At 39.1% G+C, this 24,061-nt stretch overlaps 1 long non-coding RNA gene across 1 annotated transcript in view; it reads left to right on the top strand.

The window, feature by feature from the left end:
• Positions 1–24,061, top strand: part of LOC116833050 (uncharacterized) — a 78,047-nt gene that overhangs the window by 8,145 nt on the left and 45,841 nt on the right. Inside the window, exon 2 of the long non-coding RNA XR_004375596.2 lies at positions 7,777–7,866. This is a non-coding gene — a long non-coding RNA (uncharacterized LOC116833050). The remainder of the gene's footprint in view (positions 1–7,776; positions 7,867–24,061) is intronic.

The raw sequence follows: 24,061 nt of genomic DNA on the forward strand, positions 1-24,061 counted from the left end.
ATTAGAGGCACATGCCACTCCACCAGAGCTCAGCTTCCTGCTTGTGCACCCAGTCTCTGACAGTCTGGGGTGCAGAAAGATAGACCCAGAAACAAATCTTTGTGTAGCAGGTTCTGGAGTGACAGAACTGGGAGAAAGGAGAGGGCTCGTGGGGAAGATAAAGAGATTTTTTTGTGGTTTTTGTTAAAAATAAAAATGGGAAATGTTGGTTTTCAGCAACCAAAAGCCAAAACATTTCCACTCATATCTTCTATTTTTCAGTTGTCAGAAGTAAACATTTTCCAGTTTTTTTGGGCTGAAATTATTGGTTTTCAGTTGCAATGATTCTTTTTCTCCGTTTTCTTTTGAAGGCAACATTTTAAGGACATTGAAAATGTTTTCATTGTCATTGAAATTTGTTCCTAGGCCCAAAAAACATTTCCCAACCAACCAGCTGTACTGAGGACTAAGCTATGCCATTCAGGCACAACTCATTATTGGGGGGCAGTGTGGAGTCACATTGCAATGAGGGATCTTGGGGAGGGATTTCACCTGGGAAAAATACAATTCCTTCCTGAACATGTGTGGTGCACAAAAGGATTGTGGACTATTTTTTATTTTTTTTTGGTCTCCCTCTGAAACCACTGCTTACCCCAGTCCCTTAAAATAATCAGTTGTCCTACTAGTCTGAACAATGCTGTACAGACCCAAGCCACAGATTTAATGGTGAGCTCCCAGAATAGGATACAGCTGCTCTATCTGTAGTGCAGACATCGGTAATGTGCACCTTTCATCCTCAGACAGTGCTCAGTAAAAGCACACTTGTATTTTTTATAATGTTCAGCAACTGTTTGCTAAGTCTGGTCTATAGCAACGAGCTTCTATAAGCAGCTGAACAGAAACCTTTTGTCACTCTCATTCTGCTATTTTTAGCAATATTTAGTCTGCACTAAATCTTAACAAATCGTCAAGGTTTATTTCACCTTCCGGAACAATGCACTATGATAGGCAAGATAAAGATTTCTGGGAACCATCCCACACAGAAAATTGGTCCTATTTTGTGTGCACAATTTAGGGACTCATATTTTTCTTTTCATTTTTTTAAGGTAAATCAGGTAGTGAAATATGTATTTTTTTAAAATGCAGTCTTTGCAGTTATAGCAAATTCATTGACAGTTTCCCCCAGTTTTAAATAGAAAGTGTTGCTCTCTGCATATCAATGCCAGCACAAATCAACACAAACAATTAAGTCATTAGCAAAGACTGTGAACACCAGTAGTCCTAATATTAAGCCTTCTGGTGCTCTCCCTGGAATTGTTTGACTTGATTGCATCCTGTTACATTTACAATCTGTTTTCTGTTATTGGCAGATAGGCTGACAGGCATTTAAATTCTTATTCAGAAAAATCCAAGAGCACCCCACCTTTTGCTCTCAGAAGGATGAGTAACTGAAATCAGTGATTGATGCAGGGCATTAAAGATAAGGGTCCATTTCTGCGAACTGCTGAGTACCCTTAACTGAAGACAACACCTCACAGAATCAGACCATTAACTATTATGAATGAATAGCCTAGTAGAATAGCCTGGGAGAGATGATGACTCTCTTTCTGCACAGTGAAGTGCTATCTGCTTCATCCATTAAAATGGAGCAGATTGTTCCTTGTAGATGCTCACCAGGCCTGTATGGAGTGGTGTGAGATTGTCCCAAACAAGGAGAAGCAGGAGTGAGTAGTTCCTGTGCTCCCTGAAGAACACACTGTTATTGCAAGTGGCCCCAGTGCAGCCATTCAAGGTGTGGGGAGGGAGAGAAGGAAGCTTCTTACTTGTCTTCCTGCCCCTCTGGGGCCATGAAAACTCACAATCAGGGTTTTAGAGTCCGAGAGAAAGAGAGGATCATGTTTCCATGCAGTGAAGATTTCAGTCCTTGCTTGTAGACAAATCCAGTATCAGGTGAGAAAAGCAATTGAAGGAATAGGTAGTTTTAACATGTATGGAGAGTTCCTAACTATCCAAACAGTCTTTAATTCCTCACTTCACTCTGATAATCCACTTGACATAAAACAAACAAAGCCGATAACAACCAAGAATGTTCTATTCTTGAGCTGACTCCTTAGACAGATTGAGACATGTCCAAGATGCAGGGTAAGTCTAATATACCCTTTAGAGCTGGTAACACAAAACAAACTCTACTAACTAGACTTAATATTTCTTCAGTTAAATCTTATCAACCAAAGTGTTCATTTTAACAGTGATTACTTTGGATTCTTGCATTTGGTGAGATGCCTTTTAAGATCATTCTAATAGCGCACTGGATTATGATGCCCCAGAAATATGTTCAAGTGGTTCCTTTTTTACCTGTGTGTTTCAGTTACCTTTGGAGCACTCTCCCTTTCTCTGCATCCAAGGAAGGCCTACATTGGGGTTGGGTAAGGAGTAGATGGGCTGGGGCAGGACTAGGGAGATGCAAATTATACTCACATTAACTCTACCTGTGGGAGTGGGGTTTGGGAAGGAGTTCCTACAGGAAGCAGTAATCAGGAGCTTGGGTCTGTTGGAATCACCCTGTTATGAAGGTGGAGAGAGAACTGGAGTCTTGTAGTACAGGACAGTCACACAGATGGCTTTGTACTGGTGGAAGATCTGCTTGGATCTACACACCTACATGGTCATTCTGTGGAGTGCTGGGGTGGAGCAGGATCCTGTCCTGTTGTGCTGACTGTAGTAAAGTGGTTTTAAGGGGTTAATTGGCTTACTTGGAGTATAACGAGTTGGAGCCAAGCTCTACCCTGCCTTACTTCCTGTTCAGTTAGTGGCTGTTTCCCTCCCTACTCTGTTTGTCATGTAATTGAATAAAGAAGCATGTTCCCAGCCTGCAGTACTGTAAGTTTTGTGCATTGAGTGGTCCCTTTACAAAATGGACAGAATTCTCTGAAGGGAACCCTACTGAATTTTTCTCACCAGCAGCCCTGCCAGAGGGCAGTCTGACCCAACAACTCTGTACCAAGTCCTGTTTCCACTGAAATCATGATAAAAACCACCACTGACTTGAACAAGTTCAATATTTGGCCTACAGTCAGTGTAGCCGGCTGATTTGGAATTAGGTTCTTCTTTCTTTTCCTTGAGGGGTTTTTCAACACCTTGTTACTCTGTTGTGCATGTTGCTAACCCCATTTTGTTTCTCTCAGTATGGGATATGTAAGAGCAACACTTTCAGGCATAATATACTTTTAGATTAGTATTACTCTACTAATACAGGGAATGAAGGATTTAAAAGTGTTACCACAATTGTGTTTAGATACTTCCAAAACCAGAAGTCACCATTTGCTATGGCCAATTGCCTTTGAGTCTGGCAAAAATTGACAAAAAATTATGCCTTTTCTTAAATCTGTGCAGTCCCACTAACGTGGGTGTAGGTGTAACTGAGGGCTGGATTTAGTCCCAAATGTTTACTTCAACATACAGTATATAAAGGAGAGTATGAAGAGCCTTTGGATATTGTTCTGTCTTAATCTGCCAGGTCAAAAGCTGTGTTTCAAGAAAAAGCAAAGTTTGAAAGAATAAATGTCAGGCTTGCTTATTGGTACTTATTCTTTCTGCTGCTAGACCAGTAACTAAGTGTTAAACAAATGAATGTGTGTCTTGTTCAGCCTATCAGAACTGATCACAATTGTGTTAAACACTTTTAAATCCTTCACTCCCTGTATAACCAGTAGACGTTAGAAGTTCCCCTAGTTATAGTTGCAGACAATTCTCCCTTTTATATGTTTGAACAATGATATGCCAGACAATTGGCATTTGGACAAATGTTGTGGCTCATGTTTCATCTTGCATATCTCATGCTTGAGAAGCAGCCAAGAGAGATGAGCGAGTATGAGCGAGGGCTAAGAGTACAGCTGGGAAATCCTCAGGAGCACTAGGGGACAGAAGTGGCACAGAGAACAGGTGGGAGGTGCTGACAGTAACAGTGAAGGCCAGTTGTTCAACTAGGAGAGTGGTGGAGCTCTCGGAAACCATTCCAAAATCTTTCAAACTAAATCTATTCTTCCTCCAAACTTTCATTTCACAGAAAATGAGCTTAGCCCGCTCCTGTTCAAATGAATGGCAGTTTTGTCATTGGCTTCAGTAGGAGCAGTATCAAGTGAATATGCAATTATGTTCTGAAAAATAATTTTGATTTATGTTATTAATTGTATATGGGTGTATTAACTTACCCAAACGGTATTCATTATGCAATAGTTTATGTTCCTTGATAACTACCAGTATATTGCATGATCCAGGTCTGCCTAAGCCTGTTATATGTTTCAGGTATTTGTTACAACAGTCTTCTGACATTCTCTTTAGATTTGTACAAGCTAGCTCCTGAGTGTGTATGGATCTCAAATGATATTATTATTATAGCACAAAAACTGAGCTAAGGACATTGTACAAAAGTGTAGACAATCCCTGTCCACAAGTGCTTATGATCTAAATATCCCCAAACTGTAGTCAGATCATTAACAGTAGGGAATGTGGCTGGGGATCTCAAACTTTTTCAAAGTGTGCATCATATTTTAAAAGAAGGTCTCAAAGATTTTGCACTTGCAGTGGCCATCGTCCCTGACATTAGATGTTTGGATAGGGCTATCAATCACAAGAACTGAACTCACTTGGATTGTGATGTGTGATACTTGTTATAGAATCCAAATAAAAAAAATTCATTTCCTCTTTTCATTCTATTTTCCATCTACATTTTGCATTCCACCTTTTTCTTTCCCTTCCCTTCCTTGATATCTCCCTTAGTTTTGCTCTAGAGTAGTCTCAAGTGAGCTATCTCCAGGTCAGATCCCCTCAAATGCTCTATGAATCATTTCAAAGAAAGAAAGGCCTTAAAAATCGACACATGCCCTCTCCAATGAGTTACAAGTAGAGCTGCTTGGAAAATGGTCTTCTCTGTGGCAAATTTAGAAAGAATTGAATTTTTTTTTCAAAAATTTCACAGAATTTTTTTTTTGTTTTTTGATAAGCATATGAAAAATGTTTAGTTTTTGAAAACCAAAAACCAGAAAAAGTATTAAGAACCAACAGTTTTCCATCAAAATGTTCATTTTGAAAGGCCGTCTTTTGTCATAAAGTTTTTTATATGAAATATTGCAATCAGGTGTAGTTACAAAATTTGTTTGTGCATAGTAACCATGTAGAATTGATTATAGATTAAGATTTATAGGAAATGGTGTACATTTACCTACAGTATTACTACTTGTATACACTTTCAGACTAGGGTCTCAAAGTACTTGCCAACCTTAAGCTTCACAATACTTCCACGAGGCAAATATTATTATGCCCATTTTACAAATGTGGAAACCTGCAGCCCTGAGAAGTAAAGTGACTTACTCAAGGTCACAAAGTGAGTCAGTGGCAGTGCCAGTATAAAATTCAGTTCTGTGCTTTAACCTTTAGACACTGCTCTCCCCCCCCCGCCCTTTTTCGAGTTGAACTAGATGGTGAAACTGGGAACAGAAATGTCCTGGGGTAAAATCCTCTGATTAGAAATATTGTTCTATTTAATTTGTTTTAACGAAACAAGCAAAATTTTCAATTCTTCCCACAGCCCCTAATCCTGATATTTGAACAGACTACACTTTCTGCTACAATTTTGCAGCTGAATGAATCCTTTTATTTCCTGTTTTCACCATTTGTCTACCAATCAAGAGAAATCTGTGGTTAAAATGCAATGTCGACAGAACAGATACCAAGACTAAAATATATCATTCTGTTTCCAAAAAGACTTCTACCCAAGCAAGCACTTTCCGTTAAAATAGAAGGAATAAGTGCATAGAGTGTAGTATCTGTGATTAATAAAATGTCTTATCTCCTTTGGCCAGTGCACGTCTTGTAATTGGTTAGGAGCCAGGGTGACGTTCACTAAGGCAAACAAGTGCATGGAAACAGGACAGATTTTGCCGTTCACCAGAGAGATAGGCCTATCACACATCAATAACAGATGGTGCTCCAGTTGACTACAGGAAAAATATAACTCAGCTAATACAAAATGGGAAGTTCCAAGGCTGGATTTAAGCAAGGTTGCCTGCCAACTCTCACCATTTTGCTAGTAATTCTCACTCTTTAAAAAAACAGACTCAGAGATCTCACATGTAACCTAGCCAATAAGCGTTGTTGTTAATGATAGCTAGGAAGAAATTACAGATATTTACAGTGAACACGGTAGAGGCCTTGGTAGGAAAATCGTTATCCAAAACTGAGAGGGGAAACTGGAAAGGAAAGGAAAATGAAAGGCTGCAGATTTACATGACTCTTTTCTTTAGGAAAGTAACAAGGTGCAACAACATCCTGAAAGAAGCAGTTAAAATCCCTTAGCTGCCATAAATGAGGAGTACAAAGAAAGAATGGATCAGCTATAAAAAGTGCAGTCACAGACAAACACTTTTGCCCTTCCAAAGAAAACTGTTCCAGGTCCTTGCTCAGCTCCCCTGAGCCCTGTACCTTTTCCCCCTTTCTCTGAAGTTGTCAGCAGGACAGAATATTCTCACAAGCAAGAAGAGTAAAATAATGGCAAGTCTTGAAAAGTCAGAAGGGCCTGATCCTCTTCCCTGTTCCATCCCATCTGTGCCATTGCAGATGCACAGAGGGGATAGTAAGATGGTTTCAGTTGCAGTCTGGGTTTGTTTCCCTTTGTGAATGGGAATCCTTAGGTCAGGCAGAGCTTTAGCAAGGAAGGAATCCTTCAATAGTCATGAGGAACTTGAGGGAAGCATGGGAAAGAATATTTTTAAGTGAAGGCATCAAATTTGGGGTCAGCCAACCTGGACTATGGTCATGTAATCATTTAATCCTAATCCCTTGCATGCTCTGTTTCGGCTCCCCAGACCTTGGGTCTCACCACCTCTGTTCTCCAACCCATATTCACCACCTTTCTTATCTTTCCCTCTTCTGTTATGGACAGAACTGGCCTGGCCTAACCCTGCTCCCCACCTAAATGCATTTCTCTTCCTTTGACCCTTATCCCTTTGCTGAAAAAGATTCCCCTAGTGTCTTCTTCATCATTTTACCTCTGCAGCTATCTCTGGCTGTGAGTCCCATGCAGAAGGCTTCAGATAGTATTTGTATACCTAGAAGCAAACCTTGTTCTTTATTACAGCTGGTTGTGGGGGAAAAAGTCACATTTTTTAAATAAGAAGGGACATTTTCCTGCAAAAAAAAAATTGTGACAATGTTCTCGTTTTCCTACAGCTCTGTTCCTCAGAATTTGGGATCTGTGGTTTCTGTGGGACAGTTTGACAAACAGTTAGTGATGTGATGAAGTGGCTGAGCAGTGATAGGTCAACAGAGGGCAGTGTGGTAAATCTGCTGGGGAGGAAGGGGCAGTGTATGTGTAATTCTGCTGCTACTTTTTTCCTCCTGCTCAGGATGGTGATAGGGTTACCAGCAGAAGAAAAATTAATGGCAATTCAAGGACAGCTGGGAGGAGTGATGCACAAAACAGGTTTGCTGGGGGCACTGAGAGGAACATGATGCTGAAGGCAGTTGACAGAGTGTGCACAGAGATCCACTAAGTGTTGGGCCCCATAGAGCTTTAGCCCTGACATGGCCACACCACTAGCCTGAGCCATTGAACAACTGGCAGGCTATCAGGGACTGCATCAAGTTAAAGGCTGGCTGGGACCCTCGCTTACATTGCGTTAATCAAAGGTGAACTTTTATACACAATTTTGCAGCAGAAATCCACTCTCTGGGCAAAACTGTGTATTTTCTCAGAAAGTTGCAATTTTAACGTTTAAAATTCCGTGTTCTTGCCTACAGCAGTGACTTTTACATAATACTTCACGGAAAGATGACACCCTGCCAACCATCACATGCACTTTGGGCTGACTTTTAAAGTGTTTATTCAAGGTAAACTCCCACTAATGTGTGGTGGATTTTTTGCCTGTGTTAGGACAGCAGGATAAAGCCATTGGTTTAGTTGGACTTTTATGTGAAAGACAAACTTCCTTCCTTCACCTTGCAGGTGATCATCATATGGTATAAAACACGAAAATGTTATTTTTTTCTACAAGGTACAAACAAGCTGTAATATGTAAATTACACATATTTTGATATTTATGTGCTACTGTGGTAACAAATCTAGTGACCTCAATAACTTTTGCATTAGTTCCTAAAATGTGTGTCTTATTCCTGAATTCATAAGCATTTTTTTTTAATATACAGCTCTTAAAAGAGTGTTTTTAAAGAGAAATTTATGCTAGTGAGAAGTTCTGACTTGACAGCTCTGGAGCCTAAAATGTTCTGTTTAGCCACAAGATAGATACAGCGTGGACAGTGGGAGCGCAAGCTTCTCCACCCATATGCTTCTTTCCTATTCTGGGGGCCCCCTAAGAATCGAATCAATCTTGATTGATGCCCATCCAGTAGTAGGCCTCTCTGAGGCTGCTAACTAGAGTGCCAGCAAGGCCAGCTGTGATGGCTGGATACATGTCCAGTGTGAACTGGATTGAAACCATCAGTTCATTTAACACATGCAGCTGAATGCAGCCAATCACTACCAGTCTGATCTAAGTCTCAACCAGTGGCCTGCAGGTGAAATGCTCTGCATCCTCTTACCATTCCTATGAACCACCCAGCTCAATCTCTTGACAGCTTTTGCCCTGATTCTGTCAAAGGGCTTGTCTATACATGGACACTCAGGCAAGTTAAGACAAATCAACTGAAGCTATGAAATGAATGTGCATAATTTAAAACATTAAACCCTGGTGTGGATGGACTTACTCAGAAGTGAAGTAGCCTTCGTTTGCTGTAGCTTAATCCTTCTTGGATTTACTGCCATGTCCTTGAGGTATTAAGCTGCAGTGAACTAAGGCCACTTCTGAATGAAAGCATGCAGATGAGTGCATGCACATGCACATGTAATGTGCTCTCATTTATGCGCATTATTTTCACAGCTCTAATTGATTGGTCTTATCTTTCCTGAGCGTCCCTTAGTAGACAAGTCAGCATTGTCTTGTGTCAGAAGTTTCTGTGAAACTAATCAAGAGAGAGACAGAAAAAGAACACTGTGTAGCTCAAAAACCTGTATCTTCCACCAAAAGAATTTGGTCTAGATAGTACCTCACCTACTCAGTCACTCTTACATTGTTTTGTCTCTCTCGTATCCTGGGACTAACACGGCTACAGAAACACTGCAAAAAATTAACCATTGGTATATTCTCTGTTCTGATTTGCTTGCCGTTGAAGCAGGTGCCAGATGATTCATCACTAGAGTCATTATGACTTTCATTTATGGATTCTCAGGTTAGATAGCTTACTATTTTTTCATCTCTGGATGATTCATCTGAGTAAGTTGATACTACTATCAGAGGCTTCTGTCTCAGAACCATTATCTTCTGTGGTCTCCAGCTAGGTGGTTCTAACTGCTCACTTTCTAATCTAGTTGCTCTTCTCTTGTGCTGCCCACAGATCTCTGATGAAGGAGATAGTCTTGGCCTTTTGTAACTCTGCTGTTCTCTCATATAGGGCTAGATTGTGACTTGGATTACATGGTCATAGTGGGGAGCCAATTCTTATGTGGTTATCCAGATCCTGGGTCCAGGCCATTGCTTACTCCCTTCCCAGAGCAGGGAGGTATGGGAAACGGGTGAAGCCTGGCTTGCGTCTCACCCCTATTCAGGAAGCAAGACTGGGATTGAAAGAGGGGTCTGTCTTCAAGGATAAGAAGATAAGAAAGAAAAGTCTTGTTCCTAGGCCATTCCCTGACATTTTCATGTATCCAGATCTCATTTTCTGAGAAGACATGCATAATTGCTGGTGTCTTATCATTTGTAGGTGACCCTGTGGATACAATAGGTGGCAATAAAAATAGAGACCTCCTTGTGTCATCATATTTTTATACTATATATGTATATATTCTGTAAAATGATTCATATCTATCTAACATTCCATTCCATCTGATTGTCTGTGACGGAGCAATATGTCAGGAATGGAAACCCCTTCTGTAATGAGAGACATAGCCATACTAGTCTTATATCAGGTTAAACTTTCAGCCATCTGGGTAAATGGTAGAACTTTCTTAGTCTGTTTTTGATCTGGAATACACTTTCCTTAATTTATCTTTTCAGGATTTTCTATCTTTTCTTCAGCCCTTTTAAGCTCCTTAATTTAGGAGACAACTTATATTTTAGACAGTGATATATACACATTTCATTTTACCAAGCACCTTGCCAAATAAATACATCCAAAAATATTGTAACACTTCATTACTAAAAATACCTTTTTCTAGCAGGTGTGAAATAGTTCTTTTGGATATTCTTTCTCTGCTTCCTTTCTGTCTAAAAACAAGTACTGTAAAAAAACCCTATGTTTTTAACTGAATGTGTGTGCAGAGAATGAAGGTGTAATCTATTATAATTAATGCTAATTAATTATTACATGGTCAAATGAGCAAGAAATGCACATGCAAAATCTTTAATTATAGGAAAATTGGATAATCAATTGTGCATTCAAATATATGTTTGAGCATGCATGTACTTAGCACTTTAAAAAAAGATTAGTTAAGATAAAAAAGGCATGAAAATAAAACACTTCCAAAAATACTTCCTACCATATATGAAAGAAACAAAACGAGCAAAAAACAGACATAATTAAGAAAAATAGGCCACTTCAAATATAACTCATCTTCAGAAGAGAAAATATGTACAGTAGTCATATAGAAAGGACATCAAGCCAGTTCTGTGATTTTATCATCCAGTGTTAGTCCAGTGCAGGTAGTCCTATTGAAACTAGGTAATGCAGAGAGACAAGGTTGCAGAATAAACTATTAAAACAATTAGGACAACTTGTGTAATAAGGTAAATCTTGATGTAAGTAAGGCTGGAAGAATTGGGCACATGTGCTGCATAGAGTTAGCAAACCTGTCGAAATACATCTGTTGTTACATACTTGTATGGGGAACACCAAGCGGGGTCAGAACCAGAATTTTCTTGTCATCCTGATTTTACTATTCTCACATAGCTTCATGTACATATTTTATGAAAGTCCCTCTCACAAGAGCAAAGAGAAGATTTGTCACTAATGGCGATAGTTGGTTATTTATTAAACAACCCTTCAGGACTGGTGAAAACAGAACAGGAAAGGCTGCTGCTTGCAGTAGCATAGACTTAGGGCACAACACAGAGATAGAGATGGGCATAACAACATTACCTGGAGCCACAACATCCTGTGGGATGAGCTATACTGCATCCATAAGCAGTATGGAATTTGGGTTTATCAGACAGTATTATCAGAGACACCCAGAAGTGAAAGGAGAAGGTGTTTGTAGAAGGAGGAAAGAGGAAACTGGCCACTGCTAGTGATGTGACTATCAGAGGAGATGAAAGTTCAGAAGTACAGTATGTTCAATACTGACAGACAGAAGCTGCATTGGAAGCAATGCCTACAGGCCTAAACAGCAAACACAACATGGACAGAACAGCAGATATCTGTGAATTACATGGTGATTATTTTTATCAAACTTTCTGGCAGTGCATAAATCAGAAGAATAAAGCTCAAGTGATTGTATTAACAACAGACCTCCAAAGTGGACTTGGTCCCACATAATTTAAAAATGTACAATTAAAGTTATACCGTGAATGGATTCAAGTCCACTACAGGCTACTTCCAACTCCCTCCATTCTCTGCGCCTTCCTCTATTCTATTCTCCATTGCTTCTCTCACTTCTACTGCCATACATTCTCTGCCCAATCTAGCAACCTGGCTTCATCGCCTTCATTTTTTTTTTCTTGCTGTGCGATCACTCATTCTGCTGTTCGGGCTCATCTTTGCCAATGAAGTATCTCACTTGCTGATCTGGTGGTCTGGCCCTTAGCTGGGCATGCGAGGGTCATTTCCAGCTGATGGACTGTTGAATGGGAAATGAGTGGACAGTCCATGCCACTTGTATAGCTGTCACTTATTGGGACTTTTATTGGCTATCTCAGAAGATAGGGTAAGGATTACATGGATGCTGAGATTGAACTAATTTTTCTTGCCTAAAGGTGGATCTGCCAGTTGAGATTTGAGGGTAATGAAGAAGCAATTGTTGATGCTCTTGTTAAACTGTAGCTTGTTCTTGGACATATAGAATATTTGTCCAGGGCTGACAAACTGGAAACTTTTACCACATTTAATTTGCTTAAAATTGTATATAATGTGAAACTTTGAACAGAAAAATCTATTCTGAGTCAACTTGTGGGCTACCATACAGGGAAAAGGTTCACAGATTGGATTTTTAGATGTAGCCTCTTGTTATCTGTTGAGGGCTACAGGACTGCAGAAGCAATGTAGTCAGCTGTTTGTTAGAAGGTTGAAACAAATATTTCTTTGGCAGTGACTTCTGGGATGGTGTCATTGATGAGTGCTGAAGGATGTAATCAACTGTGAAACAAAACAATTATTAAACTGGCAAACTATTTAATATGCTTTTCCCTATAGAGCGGGTTGTCATAGAAGCCAGAAACATAAGAGAAAAAAATCACCAATTTCCTTACTCAGTGGTAATATAAAACATGTAAATAAAAAGATGCAGAAACATTAATGCCTTTCACAGTCACTATCACTACACTAAACCATTCGTGATTTTACACCTTCACCTGAATGAAATAAAGCAGTCTACAAACCATTAAGACAATGAACACCTGTAATTTGAAAAATAGTAAATTTATCTCACTAGGAGCTGGATTGGACTATGTGCCATCATAGGAGAATAAGAGGAAGTAAAACCTGCCTCACTCCCCTGCAGAGGCTACTTGGTTTCAGTGGGCTAGAGCTGGTTGGAAAATAGGCTTCTATTCCTCAAAAAATGTTGACCAAACAAAACAATTTTAATAGAAATTTTCCATGGAAAAATTCAACTATTAGGTACAAAATAATAATAAAAAAAGATATATTTTGGCAGAAAACCAAAATATTTTGATTTGGAAATGCTGCCATAGTGCATCTGGGAATTGTAGTTCAGGTTCATCATGCTTCCATTCTCCTTAATAAGCTGGGCTCACTGTTTGGGCTATGTCTCCCATGATGCACTATGGCTTTCCCTTCTGGTGAGGAGAGCTGTAGTCTAGCTGGGGAGCCCAGCCTGTAAAGGACAATGAAGACCTGAGGAAAGCAAAGTACACTCCTACAGTCTCATGAGGCATAGTGGCAAGATATCAAATCAAAATTTTTTTTCAGCCAAAATATTTATTTTTTTGGACAAAATATTTTGGTGTTTGGGTGTTTTTTTTTTTTAATAAAGAATCAATATTTTCCATGAAAAGCAGACACTTTAGTAAAATAGTTGAAAACCCAATTTGCTATTGAAAAGCAGTTTTGATGGACATTTTTTGAACAGTCCTAGTCTAGGCACATAGGTGTAAGCAGGCATTCCAAACCCTTCTGCTTGTTCCTCATCCACTAAAAACTAGTAGGTGAAGAGTGTGCCTTGGCTTTTTCCCATGGAGTGTGTCATAATTTACTGTTTGTATAGGCCAGCAGTATACTGCCATCTCTCACCCCTGGGTACAAGGGAGACTCAGGGAGGGAATTGTACTTCAGAGAGGTTGCTATAGTCAGAGTGCTTCCTAAGGTCTACTTGGAGGGTGGTGAAACTTGCTCTGAGATGTGCCTAAAGGCATAATCTAGTCCTAAGAATGTAACTGTTATGTATTTCCTGACCCTGAAATGTATCAGCAGCGCTGATTTGGGATTCATTGAATTTTTAATCCATTCACAGACTTTAAACCAACTTCAAGGAACAGAGTGGGTGAGTGTTCCCTTTTCACTCCTCCTCAACATGCTTAATGTGACTTGTATTCAATTAAAAATAACTAGTTAAGCCAATATTAATCCCCAGTAGTCAGAAGACCATTGTCTATAAATGATTTTCTGGGGCTTTATATCGCTTGGCATAGAGGTTTTTTTATTCTGTTTGTTCCTTGGTAATTAACTGCATAATTCCTCTAGCAATTATGTATGCTCATAAATGATGGTCCCATAGTTTCAAACTTTCTAGGAGCAGCTTTAGTTTATACACTTGTATTATTTGCTCTTTTGGATCAATTCTACCTCTGTTTCCACACAGAATCTAGCACAACTCCCACCTCTCCACATTCTTCTTCCATTGTTGCTTCCCAATCAAGTTCATGGATTACTATATAATTTAAATGTTAGAACTACATTACATCTTCTTTATTTTTAATTTAAATGAAAGACTGCATGGCTTCTGCCTCAGACCTCGTTCAGACACCAAATCTTGTTTGTCATGGTTAAGTCATAGTTACCTCTGACTGAAGTGTGGTTACAATCTGTGGTTATTTCAGACATGTCTAGCTTTATGAATCAGGCCTGACCACTGTCTCTCCACGTTATTGTTACTATATAAATAACAAATATTAAACTGCAAGTATGGTTAACAGTGACAGATTTTTAAGATAATATGTGGCCCAGTGTATAGGATACTGGAATGGGAGTCAGGAGACCTGATTTCTATTCCTGGCTCTTCTATTGACTTTCTGTGACCTTTTGAAGGCACTTCATCTCTTTGCATTTCTGTTTTCTGTCCCACCCTTCTATTTGTCAGTTCTATTTAGATTCGGGATAGGGCCCATCTAATATTACATGCTTGTACAGCGCCTAGCACAAGGAAGCCCAGATCTCAGCTGGAATCTTTGGGCACTAATACAACGAACGTATCATTTTCATATGAATAACAAAGATTAACTGTTGTGCTGTCAACCGTATCAAAATAGCTTAACTACTGAATAGAGCCTTAGGACAATGTTTCAAACATGACTAGCAGCGCATCACCACAGGAAAAAAATAAAGTATGGGGACTTTGGTGAGTCCTTGAAAGCACTAGATTTTACCTCACATGTGAGCAAACTGTCCTTCAGAGGAAAAAAATTATAATTAAAAATATAAAATTATTGTTTCCCTATTAGGTGACTTCCCTCGCAGGCATTCAAGCATAGGTGATGTCTATCCTGTTCTAAGCTGGCATTGATTTTCCTCTTCTCTCTGATTCCATCTCTGCTGCTCTGTACCCTGTCTCCCTTCTATGGGAAATTATGCACCTTACTGAAGTTAATGGGAGTTGAGGGCACTGAGATTCACAGGATCTGGAATAAGGTGCGGAACAGAAGTGCATTCAGCCTACTTTCCATTTCCTCTCTTACCTCCATAGAGACAGATAGTGGATATCACCAGGAATTTCATTTCTTCTGTGTTTCTCAGAAATGGTGTTTCTCATGTCGTTTCATGCACAAGGAACTGAGAGCATAATGTTTGCTGATGTTGGTGATTTAGCAAATTTCCCACATAACAGATGTGTGAATTGGTTCTCTTTTCTAAGCAGTTATAACATCTTGTGCTTGTAGTTTGTATTTATAATTAGTCATGTAAGGAATGTACAAACAGACTTGTGGTAGAGAGCATTGCATGGGCAGCAGAAGAGGAAGCCAGTTGTGTGGATGTCGTAATAGCATTGACCTTCCTGGTCCACTTTGAGATAGTGTCACAATTACTAGTTTACTGAAGATGACGGAGATGGCATACACAGTTATATTTGTTTCAAAAGTGTTTACTTAACTTCTATGGAAGTAACAGAGGGGACACTTCTCTTTCTTCTCTGTCAATGGGAGCTGCTAGTGTGTAGCATCTCAGAAGAAAGCAATTAACTTGAGAGCCTACCACTGAGATAAGTCTTCATGGCCACTGGCCAATGACAAATGGTAAAAAACTAGCAGGAACATCTACTTCCTCTAGTGTTTTATAAACCAGCTAGTTATCCTTTAGCTTTGATGAGTCATCAGTGCAATGTTGGCTTGTCAAGTTGTCAAGTTTTAGCAACAGGAAGTTTCTTCTGTGAATGCTTAAAACTTTTGATCATTATTTACTAAATAGGTAGAATGAGAGTGAGGATGATACAGACATGTTTAGAGCTGCTCGGGAGTCTTCCAGACCCTTTGAGATATTAGCAAGTCCAGCTGTAAAGTTATTAAAATGAATAATTTCCTTTAATTCAAAGTGTTTGACTATCTACCTTACTCTCTCTCCTTCATGTACCTCGCAAAATCCCTTTTTTCGCTGAGTCTGTTCACTCTTCCTTTATTTTAGAAATTCTAAACTATTTAATTCTATAAACTGGATCCTGGCCCTGTGATCTTGGTGGAAAAGATAGAAGAGCAGAAGTAAAATCACATCACCTGAGCTTATTCCTAGAGGTGGGGAGTTGTTGCTGCTAGTCCTGAGACAGACATAGGTACTCCAGTAATTAAAGTTAAGTGCTTTTGTTTGATCTGCATAATAATTTCTGCGTTTTCAGGTAATTTCCCTTATGTGCTCACAAGCAGGTTGGAAGAAACTGTTTGCCAGGCTATATTTTTTTTCAATTCGCTCCTTTACTAGCTAATAAATAGGTTTCCTCTCCCACATTTTTATGACTTTTTCCTCTCAGATTTAGCATAACTGAACAGAAAATATGTATATCTATAATTTTATGCTTTACATTCCCCCAGATAAATTAACTATCCCTTGGCCTTTACTCACTCAATAACATACTAAAGTACTGAAGACTTTCACAATGATCCAACATATGGCAAGTGTTTACTATCACAAAGTTATAAAGCCCCTCTCAGGATAGGGGTTTCATTGTGCTGGGAGCTATACAAATTCTCCTTCTGAAAAGAACCACCAGTGGTGTAAATAACTGGAACCTCTGAGCCTAGCATACCCCATGCCTCTCACTCGTATCATCTCAGATCCTCCAAAAAAAACCCAGCTCCCACCCCCACACCGATAATGCAACTTCCAGAAAAGGTGTGTTCAGTGATGATGATACCCCATCAGTTACCATTCACCACATACATCCTCCTTCAACACATACCTGAAAATAAGCACGCTGACCACAGTCAGTATTCAGACAACTAGAAGAGATGTTCCAAAGGGCCAACCTTTTCAAACGAGGGTGCCTATACTTAAATTGGACACCTAGGTCCGTAATAAGGCACCTGATTTTTCGAAAGTGCTGAGCAACAAACAGAGCCAAAATCTTGGTCCAGGTTGATAAGCCAAAAATGTGGCCTACCTGTTGTGTGTTGATGGTAGGTACTGGTGTGGTCATGGATGGAAGACTGTTCCTGCCACATGTATATCTGCTCTGTTCTTGTTTCCAAGCAATCATAAGAAATTTAAGAGAATCATGCTAGCAATGGGTAAGATTTCTTGAATACATTCTGAGCTCTGAGAAAGGAGGCTGCCTGGCTAAATAACTGGAACTGAAAAATTGTTGGTTTAATATTGTTTGGACAACTGTTCAGTCAGTAACATGGGCACCCAGTAAAAGTGTGTATAGGAAACAAACAGCTGTAATTGGTTATTGGAGATTAAAATCTCTCTCCTTTCTGCAAAGTACATTCCAGTTGACTATTGAAGCTGTGATGTTACTCCTAAATAATAGCTCTCTTTGGGGCTAGTTTTAATCTTTTTGGCCTGACTTTGATGGTATCCCCAAAAGATGCTGCCTGTGATAATAGCCTCCCAAGAAATAGCTACTCATTGCTTACTATGACTAACCATTCAAAAGCTCCCATGGTTGTAGGAAACCCCATGAACTTGGCAATGCTATAGCTGAGAAGCATGTTGCACATGCATAAAAAGTCTATGTAATTACATTTCAGTTAGCTATTCTTGCAATGAATTTTCAAATAGATTTTAGTCCAGTGAATACTGTAGTTCCCTAGCTACCTGAATTATGTCTTGGATGCCGCCGCTCATCTTAAAGTGAAATATGGGGATGAATTGGCTGAGCAGAGATAGGTCAGCGGATGGCAGTGTGATGAATCTACTATGGTTACTCCCCTGGCTCCTGATGGGAGGCTTACAGCTCAGCCAAGGGGTGGGGTTGGGGAAACGTTCCATGGTATCTGGGAGGGCAGTTGGAGACTTGTGAGGGGGAGGGCAGTGATGAAGGTAGCTGTTCCTATGGCAGCTCTGGGAGATGGAGTCAGAGTTTCAGGAGCTGTCTGTGTATGGTTGGATCTATCTGGTTTAAAAACAGCAGGACTTATGTGCATAGTATAAATAAGCAACTTACACCAGACCTGATTCCATGATATCAGTGTCCCTCCTGTAATGGAAACCATCCACTTCACATATTGCTCCAAATTAATCCTTCGTGCAACACCAATGGCTTCAGTGGTGTTCCACTAGAGATGACCCTGGTCCTTTGTTTCTTGCCAATGAGAAAGGAAAATCTTGGTGCTTGAATGTGTCAGTCTATTGTCCTCCAGAACAGAAATTACACTAACCAGGAGAAATGACTACTGATGTAAGATAGCAGTGGGCCAGATTTTCAGCTGGTGTAAATCCTAGTGACTTCACTGAAATCAAGTGAGCTACAATAATTTACATCAGGATATGAAATGCCCAGAATGTCTGAAAATTTGGACTTAGTATCATATTGGGAGTAGCTCCCAGGCTCGTCTAACATATCATTGTTCTCCTCTAACTCTCACAGATGCTCTCGGTCCCACTCGGGCTACCTAACCCATTGTGACTAACCCTTACTAGACTTTCCCTTTGCTCTTTTTGTCCTCCATGCTTTCTATGGATATTCTCTTGCTCTAGTCAAACTGAGGATGATATAACACATGTCCGGACCAAAGAATAGTTAGCAGAATAATGTTTGAAGGAATAATTGTGTCTGGAAGTGAAGGAACACTGATGTTTAACTGTGGGCCATGTTAATGTCAACTAGGTGTATAGAGAATGAGTGACTAATAAGTATTTGACACAGTTCATTATCAGTTCTGGTATATTAAATAACAAGACATACTTTAACTCACTTAATAATTAGCTACCATCATATCAACTTGATAAAAGACTACCATGAAGCAAGGCTGACGTTGTATTAATACAACCTTTTAATATTTATTTTTTTCAACATGGAAGATTAAGTTAAATCAACTGCCAAGGATTATCCCATTATACCTTTTCCTTTTCCTTTGAAGTAAACGTTTTTTAATAGAGTTAAAGGCTAACTGGAAGTAGTTGATGTTGACTCCTAGTTTTGGACTCTGTCTGAAAGTATTTCATTACTGACTTTACAAAAGTGAGACTCAAACTATATTTCCATGGAAAAGAATAAAACTGGATATGGACCTTAGCGGGGACAATAGCTCTTATTTATGTGAAGAAAGCTTCAGGGTATGGTAACAACATTCAGACGATACAAGATAACATGTGGGGAATCAGTAAGAGGAAGGATGGTCTTGTGATTGAGTCACTGGGCTGGGACTCAAAAAATCTCTGCTGCAGACTTCCTTGGTTGCCATAGCCAAGTTATTTCATCTCTCTGTGCCTCAGTTTCCCATCTGTAAAGAAATGGGGATAATATTTGTTCCTTTCTCCTATTATTTATCTGTCATGCAAACTCATTGGAACTGGGACTTGCTCTTAATGTGACATGATGATAGCAAATTATTAAATGAGTTAGTGTTTGTCATGTTATTTAATCTACACAGAATGGATAATGAACACCTTGGAGTACAATCTCTTATCACTGACTGTGTGGAAAGTGTTTGTTTATATTCTGAATATGGATAAAGATTGTATCTGTGGTTGTTGCCAAACTTAACTAAGTTGATTTCTTCTATCACGTATCATTCTGATAGCGAAATACAAGTGGGTGTTTTGATGAGGATCAGTTGCTTCACTTATAATTAGGCTTCTGATTTTCAGTTTTAATCAATAAATACTGACCAACATCCCTGATTTAAAAAAACGAAATTGATTTTTTTCCAATAAACACTGGAAATGGTTACTAGTGTCTAAGGGCTTGTTTACACAGAGCACTAATGTAGACTTCGGGGGTGTGATTTCTAAAGTGCACTAATGTGTTGTGCTTTAATTGGTCTGTATAGATCCTCTTGGTGTGCACTAAATGTTCCCTACCATGCTTTCATGTAGTGTTGTTTGAAGTAATGCTATGTTAAAGCACACCGAGGAACATTACAAAGAGATTACTCATTACAGCATATATATGTTACGGTATATACAAAGAGAAAGCCCCAACCCTCCCTTCCCCCCACGTTTTTGGACATCTACATAAAACTCAAAAATTGCATTAAGAATCCCCAAAAATAAAATTAATGAAGTCAAAAAATCAGAAGCCATACTTACAATCAGTCTGGGTAAACTGGCTATTCAAATTTTCTATTTTCCACTAGTTTGATTATAGGATCTATTACTAAAATATATAGCCAATACTTTGACTATTCTGGTTCAATTTTAAAAATGTTAAAGAGACCAAATAACCAAGCGCAGCCAATTTATTGTCTAAAGACTAAGCAGTACAGTACAGGAAAGAAAGCTAATATGTTATAGTCTTTCTAGAAAACAGTTTCTCCCAGTCTGTTCAGTTCACCTTACACAGAAGGCATGCTCCCAAAACTACCTCTATTTATACCAGACCTGTTTTCAAGTTAGGAGAGCTTTCCATTCATCACTGTGTTCTAACACTTCAGTCCTTGCAAGTTTTGTGCCTTTCCTTATTTCTTGTTTTCAGTATATTCCAGATACCAATAGGAGTGAAGTCATCTCCTAAGCATGGACCAGGGCAGAAATGTGTATATCTTGTCTTTGACAGATTTCCTATTTTCTAATGCCAAAGCTGATTTCAGCTTTGCAAAGTGGTGTGGGATACTTGACATGTGTAAACAGAACTGTGAGGAGAGCTTAATACATTCACTTGATTTAATTTTCTAACATCTACATTTATGATATCACAATAACAATATGTTAATATTGTGCACATAATACCTATTAATGTGTGTGTAACATCTATATTGGGTAACAGAGCTTATTGCTTTTGCTTTCTAGTAAGCCTTTTTCTTTTCTTGTGCAATTTAGGTGATGCATCAATTTATTTGATTCTTCAGCCCAGTTTTAGAGAACTAATTTATGGAAACCAAATGCAATGGTGTGTACTTTCAAGGCCACACCACTATTTAAGGCTTCTCTTGTGGCCTTAAAGGGACACACCATTACATTACTTCTGGTATGAAATTTGGAGAGACATGGAGAGTTGCTCCATGTCTATCTCAAGGTCCATCAAAGCTAGATTAATTTTAGAAGCTAGATTTAAATACCTTCCTGGTAATGAGATGAGGCCAGATCCTAGAGCTCCTGATTTACACAAGATGAAGATCTGGTCCATTATTCATTATATGCCACTTTAATATTTGTTTTTATTGTTTAGGTTTACGCTGCTGTTAAAGTTTAAGCTGTTGTATTGTAGAGGAATTTGAGGTGCCTTCATGGAAGATACTTTAAAATATTGATATTAGTGCATTCCCCAGTAGATATTGATGTAATGCCAACCTCAAATAGTCTAAAATCATATCAGGCCCTGAAAATCATGATATTTAAAAAAACCTTTTTAGTTCTTTTTCATTTATCTTCTGCTGTTTCTGAAGCCACATGGGCTAAAAACTTGCTTTTGTAATAATGAAAGCCAAGGTTCTCATACTATCACCTGACTCCAAGAGCTGAGGCTTTATGAAAAACAAGAAATGTGAAATCACACTGGTACTGTGATTTTTGAAAATATCTATTTGTATTGGATCAAATTTCTAAATAGTTGGGGTGAAAAGAGGGTACATTTATATTGAAATCACATGAACAAAGTTCAGACAGGAAAATGAACTTTTGATGAGAGGTGCTAATTAGTATTGACGCAGAACATTAAAACAATAAATTACTTATAGAGTAGGCAAGATTACAATAAGAGAAATTAAATAAGTTAATAAATCAAAATTAATGGGTGTCTGAAACAATTATAGTCATTAATGGAACTGCAGTTACTTTCGATATGTAAAATGAAGTCCATAGGAACTAATAATGTTATTATGCAAAAGAAATTTATGTGGTAAAAGGAGGAGATGTAGGCCACTTTTTTCTAAATGGGTGACTAAACTTAGGTATCTAATTTAAGTGGCCCGATTTCAGAGGTTGTGAGCTCTTGCGGCAACCACTGCAAGTCAGAATGTGGGTTGTTTTTTCTGGTTGCTTATTATGGTAGCTTATATAAAATGCTTCTGAAGCCAGTGAGAGTTGTGCTCTCAGAATATGTCAGAATCAGGTTCTTCTTGATGTGGCTTTTCCCTAGGGATTTGTAAAAATATACACCAGCTAATTAATAAGGTCGAGATCCTGCTCCCTGCACCAAACCAAAATAGGCAGGTTCAATGCTCAGTGAGAGCTTAGGGGACAGAATGCTTTTCCACAGGTCATGAAGCCACTGTGTGGATGCTACTACAACTCTGAGGCAGTAGTCACCTCTGCCACTTGTGGTTCCCAAATGCCTAAAAACCCAGATTGTCCCTGTTTCACTCCCAGACACTGCTTTTGTGTAATGCAACTGCACCAACTTGCAGCTCTAACTCCTTCGTGATATGTTGCAGTTCATAGCTCCTTTGGTTAGAAAACCTACTGCACTGCTGTCCATACTAGAAACAGACTCTTTAGAGAAGGAATAATGTCTGCAATAGGCTTCATAGACTGCTCTTGAAATCCTTTCCTACCCATCACAGAATTTCTTACCAAGGGGACTGCTAACATGACGTAGAGCCTTGGAATGGGATTTCTCATCTATGGGGAAACTGAAAAACAATCAGATCAGATTGAAAAAGGCTTATTTACATACACATTTTTGGGGTCTACGTTTGCTCCTGCAATCATTGGAATTGCACACACAAATCAGGTAGTTGAACTTGCAGTTGACACCTGCAGATACCCCACTTGCAAGTATGATCACACATACTTTGCACAGAAGTTCACACAAAAATGTATGTATCTTGAGCCTCGGGTTTTTTTTGTTTTTTTTTAAAATCAGCTATGAAATCCTGGTTCCATTGAAGTCAGTAGCAAAATAATTTCCCCACGTTCGTTAATGATGGAATCTTATATATTGCTGTGAACTTTCCAACAAGGATATGTTCAGTATATATATAGGGGAGGGATAGCTCAGTAGTTTGAGCATTGGCCTGCTAAACCCGGGGTTGTGAATTCAATCCTTGAGGGGGCCATTTGAGGAACTGGGGTAAAAATCTGGGGATTGGTCCTGCTTTGAGCAGGGGTTGGACTAGATGACCTCCTGAGGTCCCTTCCTTTGGAATGCAGAAGAGCCCCGTACCTGTTGAGGGTCTGCGCTGGCATGAATACACAAGAGACCTGTATCTTCATAACTATGATGGTAAGAGGTTGCATTAGGGAGGGGAGGGATAGCTCAGTGGTTTGAGTATTGGCCTGCTAAACCCCAGGGTTGTGAGTTCAATCGTTGAGGAAGCCATTTAGGGATCTGAGGCAAAAATCTATCTGGGGATTAGCCCTGCTCTGAGCAGAGGGTTAGACTAGATGACCTCTTGAGGTCCCTTCCAACCCTGATACTCTATGATCTATATCCCATATAAAGAGGTTTAGATCCATAGCTAAGATATATAGAATTTGATTTTCAGTTATGTTGAACTGCGATTGACTTTTTAATTGGAGTTGTGCGTGCTGGACACCTCTGAACATCAGGCCCTTGTAGCCTTTAAGTTTAAAATTAAACAAACTTAAAAAAATAGTGAGGTGTTTTCAGGTATGAAAAGAGACACAAACAAATTCCGAAGTCAATGCAGAGAAACAGAGGTAATGTGTTATGCCTTTGATCTCCCTTATAGCTGTCACACCATATTGTTAGCTTATTTGAAAATGCAATGATGCATTAAAACACAATAGCCAGGAAACTGAAGACCTACAGCCATTTCATATCTAGAAGGAGAGCTGTATAATGTTACGGGGGCAGATTTAATCAACAGGAACCAATGCTGGAGGGCAGTGATAGATAAGCAAAGAAATAAGTTCCAGAGTCATTGTAATTAAAGACATCTGGGTGATGTCAGTATGCATAAAAGGCCATTTCAGAAACAGTTTATAAACATTCCTGAAATGTTCTTACTAAATGGGCTGTGAAAGTCTTTACGTTGCATGCCACTGTACATATTTTTTTAATGCACAGGAATTCAAGATGAGTATTCCC

The sequence above is a fragment of the Chelonoidis abingdonii genome, chromosome 5 (genome assembly GCF_003597395.2).
Source record: "Chelonoidis abingdonii isolate Lonesome George chromosome 5, CheloAbing_2.0, whole genome shotgun sequence".
Lineage (NCBI taxonomy): Eukaryota > Metazoa > Chordata > Testudines > Testudinidae > Chelonoidis > Chelonoidis abingdonii.